An 11,728-nucleotide genomic window follows, 5' to 3' on the forward strand; every position below is an offset into this window, starting at 1 on the left:
GCTCCAAATCTTCCCTGTCCCAGTCAAACTCCTCATTCAACAACCGGTTATAATGCTCTCTCCATGCATCTTTAATATCCTCACTGTTCACCACTACCCTTCCTTCATCATTCTTCACACACTGCTCACCTATAATATCCCGATTATCCCTCTTCACTTGACCTGCCACCCTAAATATCATATTTTTTCTTTCCCCATGATTTAGGTTATCAAGTAATAGTCTCTGTGATTCAGACTTTGCACTGTTTACCTCTCCTCTAGCCCTACGCTTGGCAGCCAAATATTCCTCTTTGCTACCTCCCTTCCTCCATTCCCGAAAAAGCCTTCTTTTCTCCATAACTGCAGCTTCTACACTCTCATCCCACCACCAAGTTACTTTATGTCTTGGTGGTCCTCTTGTCCAACCACATGTTACATCAGCAACTCTCAAGAAATTGTTCTTGAGGGCTCTGTACTGTTCATTAACGCCTCTGTCTACAGCTCCCTGTTCAGCCACCACTCTCCTCAACTCGCTATAGAAGGCATCCCTTACTACTTGGTTATCAGCTTCCATATTTTCCTTCTAGGTACATAAGACCTCTTTTTCATCACTTGTTCTTTAAGCACCATATCACAAATCAATAGTTTGTGCTGCTGCACACACTCCTCACTTCCTATAACTTTAACATCCCTCACTAACCTCCTCTCAGCCCTCCTAACCAGAAAATAATCTATCTGACTGCTATTTCCCCCAGACTCATACGTAATTAACCTACTGTCTCTTTTCCTAAAATATGTGTTGCACACAATCATGTCCGTTGCCTCCCCAAACTCGAGTATCCTTTCCCCTTCTGCATTCCTTAGACCATACGCACATCCCCCATGCACTCCTTCATAACCTTGTGCTGCTTCACCTACATGACCATTTAAGTCCCCTCCCAAAATCACTATCTTATCATCCCGCATACCACCCACTACACGTATTAAGTCATCCCAATATCTATCTTTCTCTGCTTCATCCAATCCTGCCTGTGGTGCATATGCCGATATAATCACAGCTAACTTTCTACCCAACAGAATTTTCACTACAATATCCTATCGCTTACTCTCAAAACATTCATAACATATTCCACCCATTTCTCAGCAACCATCACACCAACACCTCCATATCCGTCTGTCCCCCCCTGCCAAAACAACTTATAGCAACAGTCCTTCCCAACAATCTTTCTGGCTGATCCACCCCTGTACTGGACTTCCTGCAAACACGCCACATCCACCCACCTCCTACTGAATGCCTCAATGACTTCCCTCGCTGTTCCCCTCAAACTTCCCACATTCCATGAACCCACCCTCATCCCCATGGGTGATTTACTGTCCTCAGGCTTGCTTTAAAACGTATTTTGTTTTGTCATCTTCAGTATTAATAAAGGGGGACAGACATAGCACAGGTCCCACTCACTGCACAGTCCCAGGTCCAGGCTATGGATCTGGGACCCCTAGCCCACCAGCTTACCAGTGGCTGTGGTAGTGGCCTCGGGGCACCCTGCCAGGACAGCTGCAGGGACACCCTCCAAGCATGCTTTGGCACTGCAACTATCCCGCCATTATACACCCACTGATAGGGCAGCCTCCTGGGGTGCTACTCCCAGGTTCGGGCCCCTCTCTACTGGGCGGAAGCGGCAGCCTGGGAACCCCAATACCCTGTACCCTCTAGCACAGGCCCGAGCCCCATCTTGCCCTGGACCCAAGATCTATGCCAGCGGAACCCCCGCCACACCTCCCCCAGAAGTCCGCCACTAGGTAGTGGGGGCAAAGTTTTCTGGCCGCATGCCCTTGCTGGCGCCAACCCCTGTAACGTAGTGGGATACGTTGTGTGAAATGTAAAGTGCATGTGGTGTAGTGCATAGATAGTTAGGGGCAATGTTTGGTAGAGTATGCTGGTCTATTCTTCGTGTTACTGTCACACTGAAAAGGTCAGCAAAGGGGATGGTTAGATAGCTAGTGAAACAGGAGCTCCAGCTCTCCCTATCACCAGCATTCCCATTCCCCTCGGGAGTACTACCCTGTTCGGCCCGTGCTACGGCCTCCTCCTTCTTATACAAAATAATATATAAAAGAAAGAGAAAAGGTAATTGATACTGCCATACATCTGGAATGGGCTTATTATCACCTGGCAACACCTCATGTGCACTCGTTCGCTAATTTTCCCTGTTTATTTCCCTTTTAAATATGCCATATGACCTGTTCTCATAATAAAAAGATATATATGAAAGGGAGGGAGAAGCCTTAGTGATATTTACATTCACCTGGAACTACCTAATTTATTTTATATTATCTAGATTTCATGCCAATCATTTCATAGCATATATATTAGCAGCTGTCACCACGCTGACATTGGCAACCCGTCACTGCCCCTAGGCCACAGCACTCCATTCAGTTTGCTATCGTCTTTCAAGGTGAAACCACGTCGGATTTGCGCCTGTCCAATTCCGCAGCTTTTTAGCCCCATTCAAAGGGCCCTGTGACCTCTACCCCTACTAAACTTCGTGTGTAGGAGTAAAGGGCTAAGTGCCTCTGCTTTACATGAACTGGCTAATGTATCAATGATAATGATGGACAGTGACTACGATCTTTCTGGTGACTCTAAAACAGTGCAAGTGGAAATGTAAATACAGTAACGTCTCAACTAACACGAGATTAATAACCGCGTTTTTGTTTAAACACGAGCAAATATTTAAGGAGGTATGTTTAACTAACAAGGGTTTCTCGATTTAACACGACTTTACACGTACGTGATGGTTTCAAATTAGCCGCGCGCGCCTTGGACAGTCCCGAACTGATTGACCGTGTGTGGCAGTTTATGGATAAATACAGTTTTTATTTGTCTGTTGCTTAAACTGGTTTTATTCAAACTATAATATTCGAAAATGAAGTTTGGCCCCATTCTGAGCAATTTGGCTCATTTTTGGACAAAATTTGGCCCAGAAAGTGATGGCGTATCTAAATTGTTACAACTTGATGCTGCAGAACAGAAAGAAAACCACTCAGACCAAGATAGAGCACTTCTTTATGAAGTAGACAGAAAAGTTAAGGGAGTTATCTTCATCACCAGTAGCACGGGAGTCAGAGGAAGAGCAAAAGGAAGAAGAGCAGAGCGAGGAGGGACAACAAATTTAGGGTGGGGAGTGGCGGGAGGTGGGGTAGCTGGGTGAGGAAGGACAGCAGCAGACGACGAGTGATGCATAGATGAAGTGAGGCTGTGTGTTGTTATTGTTTGTGACCTACTTACTGTAATGAAAATGTTGCTTTTACTCTAGTGTTTTTATGACCTACTAATGGATTACTAATGTTGAGGAACTTTCACAATGCCGTGAATGAAGCAGAATTGAAAGAAAATCCACGTAAAAAACGAAATCAGTATGTATTTGGGGAGAAATAAACAATGCTTCGGCCCAACTAGGGTTCAAATGTTGTTTATTTCTTCCCAAGTATACTGTTTTAGTTTTTTACGTGGATTTTCCTTCAAATTAATATTGTTGCTTTTAAGTTTTGAGTAGCATAACTCCCCAAATAGGTAAACTTTCCCAGAGTCCAGGAACGTAACCCCCAATATTACCATTATTTCTAATGGGAAAATTATGTTTAAAAACGCGTTTTTAACTAATGCGACCTCTCCAGGAACCTAACCCTCGCGTTATTTGAAAGGTTACTGTAATGTGTAAACAGCAAGTGAAAGCAATGAATGTAAATATAACTGAACAGTGGGAAATAGTTTTATAAGTTACTGCAAGTGACAGTGCATAACATAGTGTAAAAAAAATAGAAATGTAAATAATGTAAATAAAATAGAGAATGTAAATAAGTAGTAATATAAGAATATGAGTATATATACTAGGAGGAATCAAAGTGAAAGTGAAAGTTTCACTCTAGCATGTATGAATACTGAAAGTTTGAAAGTGACAGCTTTGATCTCTATGCTAGTGTACAGTACCAGAAAGTGAATGCCTGGAGTGAAATTAAATTACTAGTGCTGAAAGAAACTTATAGATACATATTGTATATATAAGTAAGTGTAATAAAGTACTAGGAATATAAAGTGTGAGTGTGTTTATAAATAATAAATGACAGCTCCGCCTCAGAATACCATCGGGGAACCAGCACGGGAGGAAAGCTCGTATGGCTTGTAATTTACATTGCTTTCACAGTGTTTTTTTTTTTTAATATGGATTCCAAACTACCTGAAATTCATAGAACAGTGTTTGTAGTTATAATATCAGGCAGTGGTAACCATATTACGGGATATCGAGAAGTGTAAAGTGGAGACTTCGTTACCCAACTTCAGAAGTCTCCACAAGTCCTACGGTTGTCGACGAAGGCTCAACAAACATCCCAGGGGAAACCTGAAGGTATGTGCCATTTGCATATATAATTTTAATATTCTAGGACTAATAACTGATTTTTGGCAAATATTTTTAAAAGTCAGTCGGAGCGTGAATATCCTCGTGGGACGCGCAAGGAGCGTAAAAACAACCCCACGTCGTAGGGGTTAATAATTTATTTTATTCTAAATGTACAGTTCAGTGCCGAGTGGTATAGAAATGAGTGTCTGAATATATAGCATAGTGTAATGTACTGTAAAACCACTCAAAAATTTTTTTACAAGGGTTTTCAAAGTTTGGTTAGGTCTGAAGGGTGGCGGCAGAAATGTGCCCCTAAGTACAGTACTGTACTCTACATTGCAGTGTTTTCCTTCATGTTATTCCAAAATTACTATTGAAGTGATATTTGGAACATTTTGAGTAGTGTAAACTTACTGAAAAAAGTGTTTTACGGTGTAATGTTGTGGCCTATCAGTGTTTTCCTTCATGTTATTCCAAATGTATATACTCTTGAAGTGTTATGCTGAACAGTACGACTAGTGTAAACTTACTGGAAAAACTGTATTGTGGTGTAATGTTGTGGCCTAACGAGAGGGTTTCCAAGATTAGGTTAGGTCCAAAGGGTGGCCGGCAGGCACGTGCCCATTAGTACTATGTACAGTGTACAATATTTTCTTTCATTTTCTCCTGAATTACTAGAGAAATGTGTGTTTGAACAAACAGAGCTGTGTAAAAACACTGGAAAAAGTGCTAGGAGATGAACTGTAATGGACAGCTATAAGGGCTCTCCTGGGTTACCATATGACCGAAGGGTTTGGCCGGTCATAGCCATATCTGAATTGGCGTTTGGCTCTGTTACATCAGATATGGGTGGGATTACTGTAATATGTTCACAGTTCTGTTTAGTTAACAGAGTATAGAGAAATTTTGGCATATTTTTATATGTTGCCAGTACACCCCCCAGATAGTGGAATATATTTTTCTGGTAGTTTTTGATGCGATTCGAATGTTTTTGACCTTCATTTTTGTTGGAAATGCCTCATTTCCCCTCTTTTCCAGTCATGAACTTTGATTGGACAGGTAGGTGAAATCAAGCATTTTCCGAAAAAGTAAAAAACAACTCAAATCGCATCAGATATCACCTGAAAAATATACTGCATGACTGGTTAACGTAACAGAACAGACGAAACCTAACCAAACAGATGTAACGTAACCTCACCAAATGCACTAAACCTAACCAAACCTAACCCAATATACCTAACCTATCCTATGGGAATACGTAACATAACCTCACCAAACACATTAAACCTAACCAAACTTATCCCAAAATACCTAACCTATCCTATGGGTATGTTTACCCTAGAGATACGATGGTCCAGGACGAGGGTCGTCTGGCAATAACGTCGTGGTTCCAGAACTTTTGAATCCAGTGGTTTATGAACAATGTAATTAGCCGAGCAAGAAGGTGTATGTTGCCCAAAAAAGTTCCTTTGTAGTCAGAAAAACAAAAACTACACTGTACCCATTTCTTGGTTTTTGCGTACTTTTTGTACTGACCACAGTACCACTGATGTCTGTCTTTTCTAAATTTATACGGTTCCTGACAGTCTGGGCAATAAACTTTCGAAGGTAATACACCATGTCTTCTAAGAAACTCAATAGCCTCCTCAGGTTCCGAGTGGAAACGCTTAATCACCCATAAATAATCAATATCACACCTGGGACACACAGCACATCTTTCTTCTTCAGAGGCCATACCGAGAAGGATTTGAATTTTCCATCCACAAGGAATCAAAGACTGTGGTTCAAATTCATTGGTAGAATACCATCACGTGACCTAAAGTAGGCCTAAGAGTGGGTGATACAGACTTACGAGACGCATGCGCAGTTGAAGGGAAGAGAAACACATACGAACGCAAGCATTTTTAACATGGACTGGACGAGTGAAAATCCAAGGTATGTATTTTTTGGAATTTTAAATTAAATTCATTATCTCTGAAAATATCAATTTCCGAAAGGGGTTATGGAGGTTCATTATGATCCTTAGGGAATATACTATATGTTATTGGTAATAAAATTCCTGAACTGCGTATTTGTAACTTGTAAAATAATACCGAAATTTCTGTTCCATACATGTCTGTTGCAAATGCTCTTTTATGACAATACAATAAATGACACTGATAGGAGCTGGTAAACCTTCCCCTACCTCCTTAGTATGAATACACAAAAACATTAGTCAATTTTTACACATTGCCCTCATCCGATTTTTTCATCCAACCTGAGTGTTTCCTGTTGTTTTTAGTGTGATTCGATCGATTTTCACCTTCGTTTCTATCGCAAGTCGCTAGTTTTTGTTGAACGCCACTACCGACTTCTGGTGGAAAGGACCGGTCCAAATCAACAAAAATCACACCAAAAAAAACAGAAAACATTCAGGTTGGATGCTTGTTATCACGTGAAACGTATTTTTTGGCGGTTCTTCCCCCTCTCCCCAAGAATACTGGGGGACCTGTGGGAAACCGGGGTGTTGGGTAGGGGAAAAACGCAAAAGCGAGTGATTTCCTACTGGAACTGTTATAAGAATCAAACGAAAAACACCAAAATCCTTTGGAAGAAAATAATTTTAAGCTTCTTAGGGAGTTCACATTTCCTAACTGGGGGGCTTCGCCCCCCAGACTCCCCAACCTTGGCCTTGCTTCCTAACTAGGGGGCTTCGCCCCCAGACCTCCCATGACATTAACCAAACCTTATCTAACCTAACCTAATCGGGTGTAAATAAGAAATAATGCATTTACCTAGCAGTTTACAGTTCCTCGTCTGCATCTGAAGAGTCATCTATAGCTGTAATAGCAGCTGGTGATGGGTGACAGTGGAACATTTCTGATCCTCACGTAAAATGAGACTTTTGCCTTGATTTGGGTACTTTGTTCCTGTTGAAGGTAAAACACCATGCGATCGCACAAAGGCTACAGTTTTATCTTCTTGCTGGTAGAACTGTGAAATAGCAGTGAAGTAATAAATTTTGCAGGTTTCCCGGTCCATGGCTGGAGACAAACTGACTTTCAAATCTCACAGGCCCTAGCATGGGGCATTTGAAATTCTACTTTGTGATTGGCTGATTCATGTGCCATGCATGCGCTTTATCCACCCACACACATAACACGCACCAATGAACACACACAACTGTCCGACCACGTCAGGGAAAATCTCTCTCTACCACAGAAAATAATAAGTGTAACAAATTGCATAACTCATCAACGGTTGATTTAAGACGGAAGTGTCATAGAAGAAAAAATGCTTAAAATTGCATAAAGTATAAGGTGAGTTAGCCACTTTTGTTGTCAGTGAGTTGGGTGTAAGCACGAAAAAATACCACCTATTGTCATAAAAGACTTTGTAGTAACTTGTAGAGAAGTTTTGTTGTTTAGTTGTCACTCTCGATTCTTGTAGTAGGAATTAAAGATGAATACAGTGAGTTGATCTTAATTTATTATCTTCAGAGAAAATCTAAGTTGAGCAGGATATGTCTCACAGAGACAATATAATAAGTAAGTCTAGTTGGGCCTCTCTTTCTTGTTCACTCTCTCCACTACCCGTCGGTTCTATGGCCTGTCTCCTTCTGAGCTCTGCTTCCTAAATTCTGGTGAAACAGGGGTCGTGTCACGTGTGTTACACTGTGGTTGGAAAGTTCCAGAAACCTGTGTGTATGTGTGTATGTCACTAGGCTTTGTTCGCCTGCTATCTCGCTGACACACTACCTACATCATCCCCTGACTTTGCTACTTCCTATGTATCGTCAACATTTCCTCAGTTAACTTGCAAGATCATTTCCCTTTCCCAGGCTTGCATGGAGCTGTCTATCTATCTATTTATCTATCTATCTATTATGAATTGTAATTATAATATGGACTCATAACATTGCTCGGCCATGCCGCTGAAGGTCCTCCGACAGCAATCATCATTGACATATGCTAATCTATTAGTACATAATATTGATTATAATATTGTATACATATAATATTCATAGTAAATTGCAATGATTCAGTAATATTACATTTTAAACAAGTTGTATACATATTTGAATAAATGCACTAAAGGTAAACTATTTAACTGTAATACAGTATGTAGATGGGTTATTGTACTGAAATGCATACATGCAAGAAAAAAAAATAGTTTAAAATTAAGATTATGGCAAGAGTTATTAATATTTCATTTAAAGATAATGTTACTGGTATGCCATACTTCTATATCATGGGTCATTCTTCTTTGTATATATATATATATATATATATATATATATATATATATATATATATATATATATATATATATATATATATATATATATATATAATTAATACTATATACAAAATATGTACACTTCATTCAGGGGGGTTAACTTGGATGTTAACTCTCCCCCCACTAAATACTGACTCCAAATTTGCAATTCTTGAATGCATTCTGTGCATTGCGAACAGCAGTACTGCAAATACAATGCAGAAGATTATAAAGACAGTAGGTGCTGGGCTATACACATAATATGGGTTGAACATACTCAAACTCAAATCTTCCCAGGGCTTCATTGTTTCATTGATCAGCTGCATAGTTTCAAACTTAGGTGAAGTCAACTTAATACTTGTGCTCATGTTTAAGTCCATATCAGGCAGTGGGTGGAAATGTTTGTGTGTATGATTGAGGATGGCGTAGTGATTGACGGTGGATAAAGTAGACATGGCTGGTGTAAATACCGCACAGTAGTCTGGTGCTATGTATAATCCTGAGGCTGAAGTATGAAATGGTGGTATATCTGGACAAACTATGTAAACTGATGTGTTAAGAGTGAAATAAAAAAACTGTGAGTGTCCGATGCGTTGATGGTGTACAAGTTTATCTGGAGCAAAAGTGAAGTTGCAATGATTATGAATATTGTCATTTCTGATGATAGCCATTTCACAAGGGACTGTATCAGTAGGCTGAAACGTGAAAATGTACGCAGGAAAAAGATGAATAGCATGTAAGGATGTGCGGCACTTTCGTTCAATTGTTGATTCACTTGCGAAAGTGACAGTGTTCCGTCTCTTGGAGACCATGATGAGTTCAGTGTCTGTGTTGATGTTGATGATGACCAAAGTGTTGTTATTTTTATAGGGGAAGGGGTGTATTTGGTATACTGTGAACAGGTCTTCAGTTATGAATGGTACATGAACTACTACTGATGTTGGTGTTAGTGTTGCTTCTAAATATGGATAATATTGCATGAATTCCCTACTTCGGAACAAAGGCTTCAATTTATGTTTATGTATGCCTTGATTAATTATCTGACGTAGCTCATGAACTGGGAGTAAGTCAATTGTGATCTTGCCATCACCTGCATTCGAAATTCCTTGCATAAGTGCCCTGTAACGATCTCTAGTGTTGTCTAATTGTAGTAGAATCGTGTCAATATGTTCTGTGATAATGGAGAAGTGTTGGAAAAGTGTTATGTTATGTTCCATTTCATTTATTTTATCTACACTTTCGAGAGCTATGTTTTCTGCCTTTTTCATATTTTGCACAATTGTCTTCATCGCTGAGTTCTGTCCTGTGATGAATTTATCTTGGTATGTTATTTACCTGAGCTATTTTATTAAATTTGTTGTTTATTTCTTTAAGGTCATCCTCTGTAGCCAATCCAAAGATGTTCCCAAGAACTGCGCCACCCAGGTCGAACAAACTGGCTTATGGCGAGTACGTGTGATGTTGTTCCTGTCGCTCAGTACCTCCGTTCCATAAGATGGGAGATCTTGGATCATGATGAGCATAGATGACTTTGTCTGTTCTATTTTCCATTTTGCTAACTTCACTATTTCATTCACTTCCTTTGTGTTATGTGCTTGTGAAACATAGCTTCCTATCATGAAGTCCAGGGTTCGCATAGGCTTCGCAAGATTTTCTAGATAAGAAGGTAATTCATACAAGTAATCCAGACTTATTTCAGTACTCATGACGTCCTTTACGATTGAAGTCGTGGCCGTTGGAGCTATGAGGCATCCTTGTCGTACTATGTGTTGGGGGTCTAAGTGCGCATATCCTCTTGCTATGTGGAGGAGATCCATAGCATAAGTTCCTTCATCGTAACCTACCGAAAAAAATCTATTAATTTCCTAATATGGTCATGCTGTGGTCGATGATAGTGATGATGCGCGTTACGGTTGATTGTTATTTCATTTATAGAAGGAGTTTAAATCGATATTTAATTCTCGTAAATGATGTACTGTAGATTTTATTGGAACAGTTTCACCTATGTTTGATTGTTTGGTATATGACCTTAATTTCTTTTTGTAATCATTGTTGTTTTCTTGCTTGGTTTCTTGAGGTACGTTCGACTGTTCGGTTGTATCCGATGCTGAATAAATATTGGATAATTTCCTTGAAATTCGTTTTAAATGGTCAATATGAACTTGTTTCTCTTCGCCAGTTGACAATGACTTAATTAAAACTTTGTTTGCTTTTATGTTAATTACTCTGTATGGGCCCTCAAATTTTGGGGATAATTTATTGTCTCTCGTATGAATGATACCATAAACAATGTCTCCTAAGCTGATAGGTGAATCTCTTGCCTTCTTGTTAAATACCTCCGTCATTTCTTCCTTGGACATCGTTAATTGTTTTTTGACTCTTTTGTGTATGTCCTGGAATTCACGTAAACGGAGTTTAGAGTAATTATCGTAATTGTATATGGGCAGACTGTCACCTTCTAGGAGCTCATATGGTAGTTTTTTATCTGTCCCATATACAATGAAATGTGGTGTGTCACCTATGGATTTATTTATAGATCCATTAACTGAGGCTTCTACTCTGGGAATCCAATAATCCCAGCTTGCATAATTTCATTGAGAATGTGTCGCAGCACATCTAATACTTTTTTGTTTTGTCTCTCTACTAACCCATTCGATGCTGGGTGATAGGCTAAAACGTTAACCTTTTTGATGTTGTATTGTTTACATATTTCTTGTAAGATCTCAGAATTAAATTCTCCTCATTATCACTTATTAGTACCTTTGGGGTAGTAAAGCGACATATTACATTATCTGTTATTGCCTTTGCTACTGTCTCTGCCGTCTTATCTTTAATTGGAACTAAAATGACATAACGGGAAAAATGATCCGTTGTTACGAATAGGTATAGGTTATTATTGTATGATAATGGGATCTTGAGTAAATCAACAGCGACAACGTCCCATGGTTGATGTGGTACAGAGTAATTACCCATCGGTGCAGGTGTGATTGGGTATCCTTTGTGTTTTGCACATGATTCGCATCTGTTTATATGATTGTTTATATCTTTTCGTAATGAAGGCCAGTAATATAACACCTGGGCTTGTTTGAATG

The sequence above is a fragment of the Coenobita brevimanus genome, chromosome 30, assembly GCF_032717465.1.
Source record: "Coenobita brevimanus isolate Jiangsu-jjx chromosome 30, ASM3271746v2, whole genome shotgun sequence".
NCBI classification, from domain to species: Eukaryota; Metazoa; Arthropoda; class Malacostraca; order Decapoda; family Coenobitidae; genus Coenobita; species Coenobita brevimanus.